Source organism: Ascaphus truei, chromosome 8 (genome assembly GCF_040206685.1).
Source record: "Ascaphus truei isolate aAscTru1 chromosome 8, aAscTru1.hap1, whole genome shotgun sequence".
Taxonomy (NCBI): Eukaryota; Metazoa; Chordata; class Amphibia; order Anura; family Ascaphidae; genus Ascaphus; species Ascaphus truei.
This window is the reverse complement of record NC_134490.1, coordinates 42,913,541-42,923,767: the sequence shown is the minus strand read 5'-3', so window position 1 is coordinate 42,923,767 and position 10,227 is coordinate 42,913,541. Positions and strand designations below refer to the sequence as shown.

Sequence of the window (10,227 nt, the reverse complement as noted above, 5' to 3'; positions counted from 1 at the left end):
GCACAAACATTGATGCTTAAAGCTTGTCAGTATAATGTAAAATGAACCAAATTCTAGGAGTAGAGATCGCTGTTAGTAATTGAGTAAAAAGCCTCATAACATTAACTCTCCTGTCTCACTACAATAATTGGATTCTTAAACTGTCAAGGAGCTATTACTGTTATTCTAACGCTTCCCTAGTAGCTTTACTTGGATGCTGAAATAGAACACCTTTTTGTGACCCTTACTGCCTCCAAACAGCTTGGTGCATGCTCATGTATTAGCCCCTGACCTTGCACCTGTATTACTGTATATGCACCTAGTATACACTAAGCTCTTCTCAGGATCTAACCATTTAAATTAATCCTCTTTTTCTCTCCTTTATTCTATCTATCGCTCATCATTACCTTTCTTTTGTTCCCTTTGCTTTGCAAAATTGTGTTTTATTACATTACCTCTTCCGCTAAACACATTTTATCTTTTAATGCTTCCAACACGACTGCTGCTAGGGCTATCTACAGTTTCACCAGTTCCTGGCGCTTTAATGATGCTCACTCATTATTTCATGCATTTAATATCATTTGCATTTCTTACTTATTTTTGTCAACAGACAATAGTGCTACTTAAACCCCTGCTAGTGTATCTTTTTTTGAAATATGCTAATAATTTTAGTTAAAGCACTAATAAAAGTTTTTTTTTTTAGTACACGTATTATTTCAATTACACGTACGGTATATCTTACACTCAATGTGATCTTCGGGGTTTTTTCTTTTCTTCTTATTTGTGCTTTCAATATTCAATACCTTAATTGGCACCTGGGTATCCACACTGCATTAAACCATTTGATTACAATACAAGAACTGTATGCCCAAATAATGCATTGTCTTTGTCATGTGTTCTAAAGTTGTTAGAAATGTATCATCTGCTACTCAGCATCGGCATTTTGAGATGTCATCAGTCAAGTGTAGAGCTAAGAATATCAAGGCAGCAGAGAAAAGGAGATTGTGTTCTTAAGCTGATCACAAGCTTTATTCGTGCATAAACTACATACTGTAGGTTCTTTAGCTGACAGATGTAACAATCTGTTTAATGTTTTAATATATTGGCTGCTGCTCATTTTAATTAAAGTAACATCCATATGATGGTAAAACATAAAGTGTTAGTTCATCATGGACTCATGCAGTACATATGCTTATATTTACATGTGCTCATACATACATACGCTCATACACTAATACTATACATACGTATGTTCATGCATGCACTCATAGATGTACAAAAATCGTGCATACATATATTATTACATACATATATGTATACATGTGTCAAAGCTTAGAAATAAGATCAATAAGACAAGGGTTCAAACAAAGTAACACATGAGTTTATCTGTACCAAGGCACAATTTGGGAGACAAGAATTCAGAAAGAACTCAAGCCTCTGAAAACATATTGCTTAGTATCACATTTTTATACATTTCAAAATGAGTAATACACCCCTTAAGGGGGCTGGCTTACAGATAAGTGATGATATGATGACATGCAAAAATATATTAGTTGATACATATATATGCTTTACATTGCTATATTCTTATCGATAATTTACCATAATGTGGGCCTCCCAACCCTGTGACATAAGGGAGTTACTCTGTCCAGCCCTGTATGTATGCTGTGGCTGTCAGATAAGAAAGAACTCAGATCAGCAGGAATGTCTAATCGCTTACGAATGCTATTTCAATTCTTGCCTGCCTTGTAGGAATTAAAAAGGGTTAGTTATATCTAGGAGCGATACTCTGCAGATTCAAACATTCACAGTTCATTCATTCACGAATGAGACAAATAAACATTCATATAGCAAACACTCAGAAAATGGTGGTTTAGGCCAAAATGGAGGTGATGATAGCCACTCACATTATCTCAATCTTCACAGTCCTCTCTTTTTATTCTTGAAAACATAGTCTTTTAAGGATAATTCAGATAAAACTCAGAAGCGTTGCACTGGCCTGGAGGGCCCCAATTTGCATGGCTCCGATAGTTCTGGAAACTCACAGAGCTGCTGGCTATCATCTCAGCCAGGTTGGTCTTTCTGCCATCATCTTCATCTGTATTCCATTGAGGAGGACTGACTTTTCCTTCTGAGATTGCATCTTCCGTAGTGTCGTCTGTGATCAGTGGCATGGCCTGGGTAGAGGGTTTTACACACCTTTGCAGTATGGATTTACTGCACATGACACAGTCATACAAAACAATCAGAACTGCAAGCACACAGACAAATCCATCCATCAGTTTCGCTTCTAGAAAACCAACCAACATGGTAATTCCTAACGAAACTCACCTCTTATCTCCACCTTTCCTTAATCTCTCCTGTATCTCTGCGATCTTCTCTACCTCATGCTCAATCTTACCACTTTGATCTCTAAATAACATAACATTGCTCTTTAACTCGGGCACACACGCTAAAATATAGTCCAGAGCCATTCTATTCTGTAGGGCCATTAATCTAATCTGTACCTGTTCTTGATTAAGTAAATTAATGAATGTAGTTGTATGATTGAGAACATCATCCAGTACATCCGTAAGTACATTGAGCCTGTCATATAGCAACTCAACTCCTACATTAGGAAATAAGCTAGCCCAAAATTGTTCTTTCCATAGACTACTTTTCAACCCCTGTGCGTTGGAAGTGGCTCTGCCATTCCTGATCCTGCCAGTGGGTCATTGTAAAGGCAGGTACAATTGTACCTAGATAGCAAGACCCTGTCCAACCACATGGTAATACTCTGTAGGCCCATTTTCCACAAATTCAATACACTCCCCTAGGTAAACTAGAATTTGTGCAAGCACTTTTTACTATCTTAATTAAAACTGAAAAATTAAGGCTACATCCTCCCTGTAAATTTTTAGTTCAGGGCTGTAAATACATTTTCATACAAGTTTCATTAGTTGGTGGAGACACCTGACCCATAAATTGATTGTTGTTCCCAGTGTAATTTCCACCTACAGGAACCTCATTTACCAGTGGAATTCGGTTTAGAAAAGTTTCCTGTAAACAAATTCAAATTAACATTTCATCATTTTAAATTCGGCATTAGTGTACGGTATCCATACTCAAGGGGTTAAATGTAATTCTCTTTTACGTCATTGGGGGCCACTAGAGTATGGGAGGGATACATTGTATATATTCCCTTGTGACCCATTAACCTGTGCAGCATTGTGCAAGATTGTATGATTGTCTGCAAACTGATGTGACCATAAAACAATGAACATTACAAATATTTCAAAACTGATCATCCCTTATCATCATCTGGATGGTGTAGGCTGATCTTGCCTAGTGGGGCATACATCTTAAAAACACACTCTAAAGCATAAAAAAATAATAATATTGAGTCCTGTAAAAACAAATTGTTCATTTAAGTCCGGGCCTTGATAATATTGAGTTCAGAAAAAACAAATTGTTTGTTTAAGACCGGGCCTTGCCTGAAGTCTTAATTCCTCAGTGGTTAAATGTTCTAGGATTATTGTGCCTAGATACACTAACAGTTGGTAAAAAACGCTGGCTTGATGATTCTTTGTCTTTGTTAGCTGTTTACGGTGGTGCCGGCACTTTTTTCTTGCAATGATGCTGCTTTGTATTCTCCTTGGTAGACTGTATAAGCTGCACCTAAGTTTGGAGAGACTTAAACATTTCATTAATAAAAGCACAAGGAGAGCGCTTTTAGCCACTATAATGTAGTATCAGCTCAAAATTTTTTTTTGTTTTTCACCACTATCTTGGCATCCGCGTATAAAATAAACACAAAAATACATTGCTCACCAACTTACAAAAGAAAGAAATCAACGGTGCATAGGAAAGTATCGTAAGAGAACACTGATAAGTGGCAAGAGGTTGTCACTAAAAGTCCCTAAAGCTTGCACTCATTGTAAACTGTAAAATATACATAAAGTACCAGTTAAATAACTAATACCACTAATATCAAATTTATTACAGACCAAATGGGAAATATCCACATAAACTTAACTATAACACAACTAAAACGTATACAACTTTTTTACAAGCTAAAAACTTACAAAATGCATAAAAATGACAACTAATAAATCATAAATAAAAGAGTCCCCATGTGAACGAAACGGACAGTATACGGTAAACAAAAATGCTAATATGAACACAAAGCCCTATCAGAACATGAGGGGCCAGTGACCATAATATACTAACAATGCTAATTAGCTTCACCACAAAACACTGTGTAGTAGCAGCTTATCACATTAATACTTAGTTCCCAAACAGACTCAAAATAAAGCTATCCAATAGTTATGCTGGAAAATGTAAAGAGATGGGGTATATCCCTCTCTACATGAATATTCATGAAATAACATGTTGCTATGTGTAGCAATGAGTAGACAGCACCAAAACACAACACAATATGAATGGAGTCATATCGGCAAGAAATATTCAAGGATAAATAACAAAACAACACACATAAGGTAATGTTGCAATGAACAAAATAGGCAGAGTCCGCATATAGACAGGTGTGGTATGGAAAATCATATAAATTATCCTCTCTTTTGTTCATATGCAAATCCTATGACATGTGAACAACATACGACAAAGGATTATGGTATTTAAAATATCAGCAGCTTGAGATTTAAATATATATTTATCATGAATTTGACAATAGCTACTGCTTTTTAAAAAATAAAATCTAGATAGCCTACAGTTGCATTCTTTAAAATGAGAGGCTATAGATCAGGGTTCAAATTAAGACACCTTTTGGAGGGAAAGGAGAGGTAATGGTTAAAAGTTATAAAAATACATCACATATGCAGTTAACTTTATAGGAAAAATTATTTCATATCTGATTTTATGCTTACTTGTTTATATTGTACGCTTTGTGAAGTACTGAGTATACTTTTGACACTATTCAAATACGGAAATACATATTAATATTATTGTATTGTTAATTAAACAATTATAACAAATAGCGTTAAAAAACATCTCCTAATTAGAACAAATAGAATTGAAATGTGTTTGCTGGTTTCTGCGTAGAGGTAATTTGGATACTGCATGTGGGGATTATAACCACTTCTTGTAATAATTCCTACATAATGGGAGCTATGCCATCTAAAGCATTTCATAAACTATGAGGTATTTGTCCTAAAATAGATACAAAAAAACAGAAAGCACAATAAATAAGCATCATTTCACATTTCTCTGATACAGAGCAAAATGAACTTTACAAAAAATAAGATAAAAACCCAAAACAGACCTGTTTGATCCTGCAAACTTAGTCCCAAAAATAAATACATTACAGTATCATTCTCTTTCCCCATACTATAACTAAGCTGCTTTTAAACAATTTTTTTTTTTTTTTTCTCAGCTTCTAGTTAACTTTTCATGTCTGGAACGTGGTTTTTGTACATTCCTTAAGCTGGAGGAGGGGGGCCAGCCCACTTGGCTGCTTTTAACCTTCCCTCTTTTAAATAACTGCTGTTCAAAAATCAGACGAGCAGTGTATTTAAGAAAACAAACCGTTAGTTTCCTATTATAAGTTTGAACAGAAAAACCTTGATAACACAAAAACAAACACAAAACCATCTTTGCAACCCTTCTTATAAAACATAAATCTTATTGTTTTATTTACTATATATTTATAATTCCTTATCTTTCTTACACACACCCACACAGACACATACACACGTTCTCTGAGTTTATCTTCCATCAACATTCATTCTTCTTTCTACAAAACTCCAACACGATCTTAATCTTGTGGGCCAGAGTAAAACTTAATAAAGCTTCCTTACTCCATAAGATCAGACTCTTTCTGTTTAAATAAAAAATAAACATTTACTTTTTAAAACTTTGCTTTATAGATATACCTTGCTTTTAGTCCTGACTCCTCTAAATCAGCACATAAAATTTAAATTTAAAACTTCATTTAAATATTGTAACACAGTATTTCCTACGCCCAGGAAAAAATGTGCTACAGTAAAAAAATACAAATTCATATTTGAGTCAGGGTGAAATGACTTCTTTTTACAACTGCCAAATTTTCATTCTCTTTTAAAATATTACACTAACAGACTTTAACATACAATACTTCCTAGGTTTATTTTAAATGCTACTGTCATGCCTTGTAAATGGCAGCAGGCTTAATACACTTTGACAAAAGGGTTTAAACTTAAATGACCCTTTTACAAGAGATTATTTGTTATTTTTATGATTAGTACAACAAGTGACAATGTAAAGCGCTATGTACACTAATGGCGCTAAATGAATAAAGACATGCATGCATACATACATACATTCATTAACTATCAGAGTGACACACAAACACTTTACTCCATGACATGTATATTATTATGCCATCAAACTAGTTTCTATGAGCTTTCTAAGATAAAAACAAACAAAAAACATTTAAAGAGGATGTCCTCTTTTTCTTCCATGCAGTATTAATGCATTAATTCCTAAAAAACTACTTTAAGATTCTTAAATTCAAGCCATTTCTTCCTAGGTTACTAATTAACTTCCATGTCTCACAGACATGCAACTCCTGTGCCTCACAGACATGCAACTCCTGTGCCTCACAGACATGCAACTCCTTTGCCTCACAAACATGCAACTCCTGTGACCTTTCAGTGAAAAAGGGTGAGGGAAGGGAGATGAGGAAAAGGGGATTAGGAAAAAAGGGGGGTCCAATAATGCTGCAGTTATTTTTAAAACAGAGCCTGATATGTTTCACTTTCCTTCTTATTCAATATATTCTGCGTCACTAAATATCCATTTTTAAAACATTTTATTGCCATAAAGTCCACACATAATTTCAAGGGACGTACCCTGCGCCGGCGACTGAGAATGTAGGTTCCCCATAATTCTCCTGTATTACACGATCAACGCCAGTCGATCGTGTACCAATAAGGTGCCCACTACTTGGTAGAATATAGAGCTAGGGAGCAGTGGTCTTAAAAAAATAAAATAGTCACCTGTTGCTCCTTAACAAAATCTTCTCTTTACAAGTTTTTTGAGACTTACCACCTTATTAACTGCAGTATTATACCTTCTGAGCCCTGAATTGGCCTGCCATTTAGCATAAAGTATAATCTGACCTATCCCCGATCAACGCCAGTCGATCGGGTTCCAATAAGGTGCCCCACCACTTGGTATAATATAAGTAGAATATAGAGTTAAGGAACAGTGGCCTTAAAAATAGTTACCTGCTGTTCCTTAACAATAGTTCTCTTCCCAAGCTTAGGAAACTTTCCACCTTATTAACTATTACACCTTCTGAGCCCTGAATTGGCCTGCCATTTGGCATAAGGTGTAACCTGAGTTTATGGCAATAATATAAAAACAACAATAACAATACCTGATCAGTATAATATTGATAAACTCACGTGATACAGGGTGTCCCGTCACTCAGGTAGGTTGCCCATAAAGAACAAACTGTCTACAGATTACTCAAACAATTAATCTAACGGCTTTTTCTGTTAAAAAGGATAAAGCCATACCTTATTCCAAGTGTGCACGTTTGAGTAATGTAGGCAGTTTCTCCATCTGGGTTTCCTGGTCCCGAGATGTTGGGTGTCCCTTTCAAGGGCCGCCATCTGTCAAAGCTTAGAAATAAGATCAATAAGACAAGGGTTCAAACAAAGTAACACATGAGTTTATCTGTACCAAGGCACAATTTGGGAGACAAGAATTCAGAAAGAACTCAAGCCTCTGAAAACATATTGCTTAGTATCAGATTTTTATACATTTCAAAATGAGTAATACACCCCTTAAGGGGGCTGGCTTACAGATAAGTGATGATATGATGACATGCAAAAATATATTAGTTGATACATATATATGCTTTACATTGCTATATTCTAATCGATAATTTACCATAATGTGGGCCTCCCAACCCTGTGACATAAGGGAGTTACTCTGTCCAGCCCTGTATGTATGCTGTGGCTGTCAGATAAGAAAGAACTCAGATCAGCAGGAATGTCTAATCGCTTACGAATGCTATTTCAATTCTTGCCTGCCTTGTAGGAATTAAAAAGGGTTAGTTATATCTAGGAGCGATACTCTGCAGATTCAAACATTCACAGTTCATTCATTCACGAATGAGACAAATAAACATTCATATAGCAAACACTCAGAAAATGGTGGTTTAGGCCAAAATGGAGGTGATGATAGCCACTCACATTATCTCAATCTTCACACATGCATGTGCTCATACATATCTATATTTATACATACATATATACAGTGTTCGACAAACCTATACATTTGCTCGCCCCGGGCGAGTGGATTTAACCCCCGGGCGAGTAAATATTGGCCCAAGCAGCACACGTTTGGTACTAGGTGGCGAGTAGATTTTTTTGTGTGGCGAGTAGATTTTTTGGTGATTTGTCAACCACTGCATATATACATACATTTATATATACAAGGAAAAACCAGCACTCAAAATATATAATTTGTTGAAATAGTATAGTACATGCCATAACACAAATCTATAAATATGGTGTGTAGGCGGACGCTCACAGAGGTATGCAAGGGAGACTGGTTATGGTGAAATTAAATAAGGCTTTTATTGCGCCTGTTTCCTTAACATCAGGACCCCATCCAAACAAGGGGTAAACAAAACTTCTATTCACTTGGGAGTATTTCTAGTGAAATACCATGCAGTCCACAACTCCCTTTAGATAAGCATATCTCCCAGCCCCAAACAAATAGCATGAAATGAACAGATATAAAAAGTCTTATAAATGAAAGTCTTATCTGTTAGCTGAGCTGCTGTAGGGGAAGCTTCTCTGCTCTCTTGGAACCGCACCCTTGTGTGCACAGGAAATGTCAGGCTCCAGGTTAGAATCTTGTCCCCTTTGTCTTGTGGTCAGCTTGTCGCTCAAGACATCTGTCCTTCCTTGGTTCAGCTCAGTTGTGGACTAAGGAATCTCTGCTCTGTCTCAAAGTTCAGCTCAGGTGTGAGCTAAGGAGTCTCACTTCCTGTCTCAAAAGACAGGCTTTTCTAAGCAATCTAATCAGGCAGGTGGTGTTTGTTAAATGACTACCAGCAGTTAACCACCACACTGCTGGATTAGAGGCACATTACCTGAACAGGGATAACTCCCCTGTTACATACCTCCCCTGTTTGTGGGAAGCTCGGGCTTGCCACGGCCAAAGCCCATCCTTCCACTCTCATTCTAGATATCTCTGTGACTTGAATGAGAGTGGATGGAGGAAGAGAACCCTCAGTCCCGCTGGGATTGGAGCCCTTTCTCCAGTTTATTCGTGTCTGCTCCCGAAGGTGCTTGAGATCAGCACTCCTCAGTCGCTCGAGGAGGACTTTTTCTAAGTATAGTCTTTTTGCTATGTGCGCGGTCATGAGATTTCCCTCGCGTCGGGTGCTCATCTTATTGTAGGCAGACTGTATGGCAGTAGTTGCAGAGCGTTTAAAAACAGCCCTTTGAGTTTTCTGCTCTTGAAGCTGTCTCTCTGCCCTTTTCCCACTCAATGGGGTTGCTAGTTCAGCCTCTTTGAGATCAAGTTGTAATTCCACACCCACTTCCAGAGAATGTCCCATCTTTTCAGCTTCATCAGCTAAGGATTCTTCTGGTTTTGATTCAGCACGTGTACCTTCTTTTATTGCCTGTTGGGTGGCTGAAGGTTTTGCTAGTGCTTGTTTAGGTGGTTCAAATTTTGCAACCTTGTCTTTCAGACGAGCGGTATTCCCAGCTCTCACTGTACCCTTGTCTTCATGGGTTTTTGTGGCTGTGGGACACTGACGCTTAGTCAGGGTCAATACTTGTCCTTGTAGAACTTTCATCTCATCCGCGAGAGATCCCTCTTTTTTGAGTGCGACTTGCAAGTCTCTTCTCAGGGAATTTATCTGCACGCTTTGCTTTCTCTGAGCTTGCTTCCACATTTTTATTGCATTGTGAAGCACTATGAATTTCTTTGCTCGGGCCACAGTTACTTGTTTTAGTTTCTGGACCTTCTTGTGCTCCCTTTTGTGCCGGTTCATCTGGGTTCTAAGCTTGGCCTCTAGCGATGCTTTGGTGACGCTCAGGGTAGCCTTCAGTTTCTCATGCTGCTTTGCGAGGACATACTGGGTAATCAGACGTTCCTGCAGCACTTGAATTTCTTTAACAGCCTGCAGATTGTCTTCCTGCAGAGTTCGCTGCTTCTCCTCGGCCTTCTCGAGGTGCGTACGCAGACCTTGCAGTTGGTTCTGCAGTCGGTGCTCTGCTTCAAACTTCTCACCTTCCAAAA

At 37.5% G+C, this 10,227-nt stretch overlaps 1 long non-coding RNA gene across 1 annotated transcript; it reads right to left on the bottom strand.

Moving 5' to 3' along the window:
* Nucleotides 1-1,338: 1,338 nt before the first annotated feature.
* On the bottom strand, nucleotides 1,339-8,169 carry LOC142501611 (uncharacterized). Its single transcript, XR_012803527.1, has 2 exons — nucleotides 7,365-8,169; nucleotides 1,339-3,636 (listed from the first exon to the last, which is right to left on the bottom strand). It is a non-coding gene; the product is annotated as an uncharacterized LOC142501611 (long non-coding RNA).
* Between the last annotated feature and the right edge of the window lie 2,058 nt (nucleotides 8,170-10,227).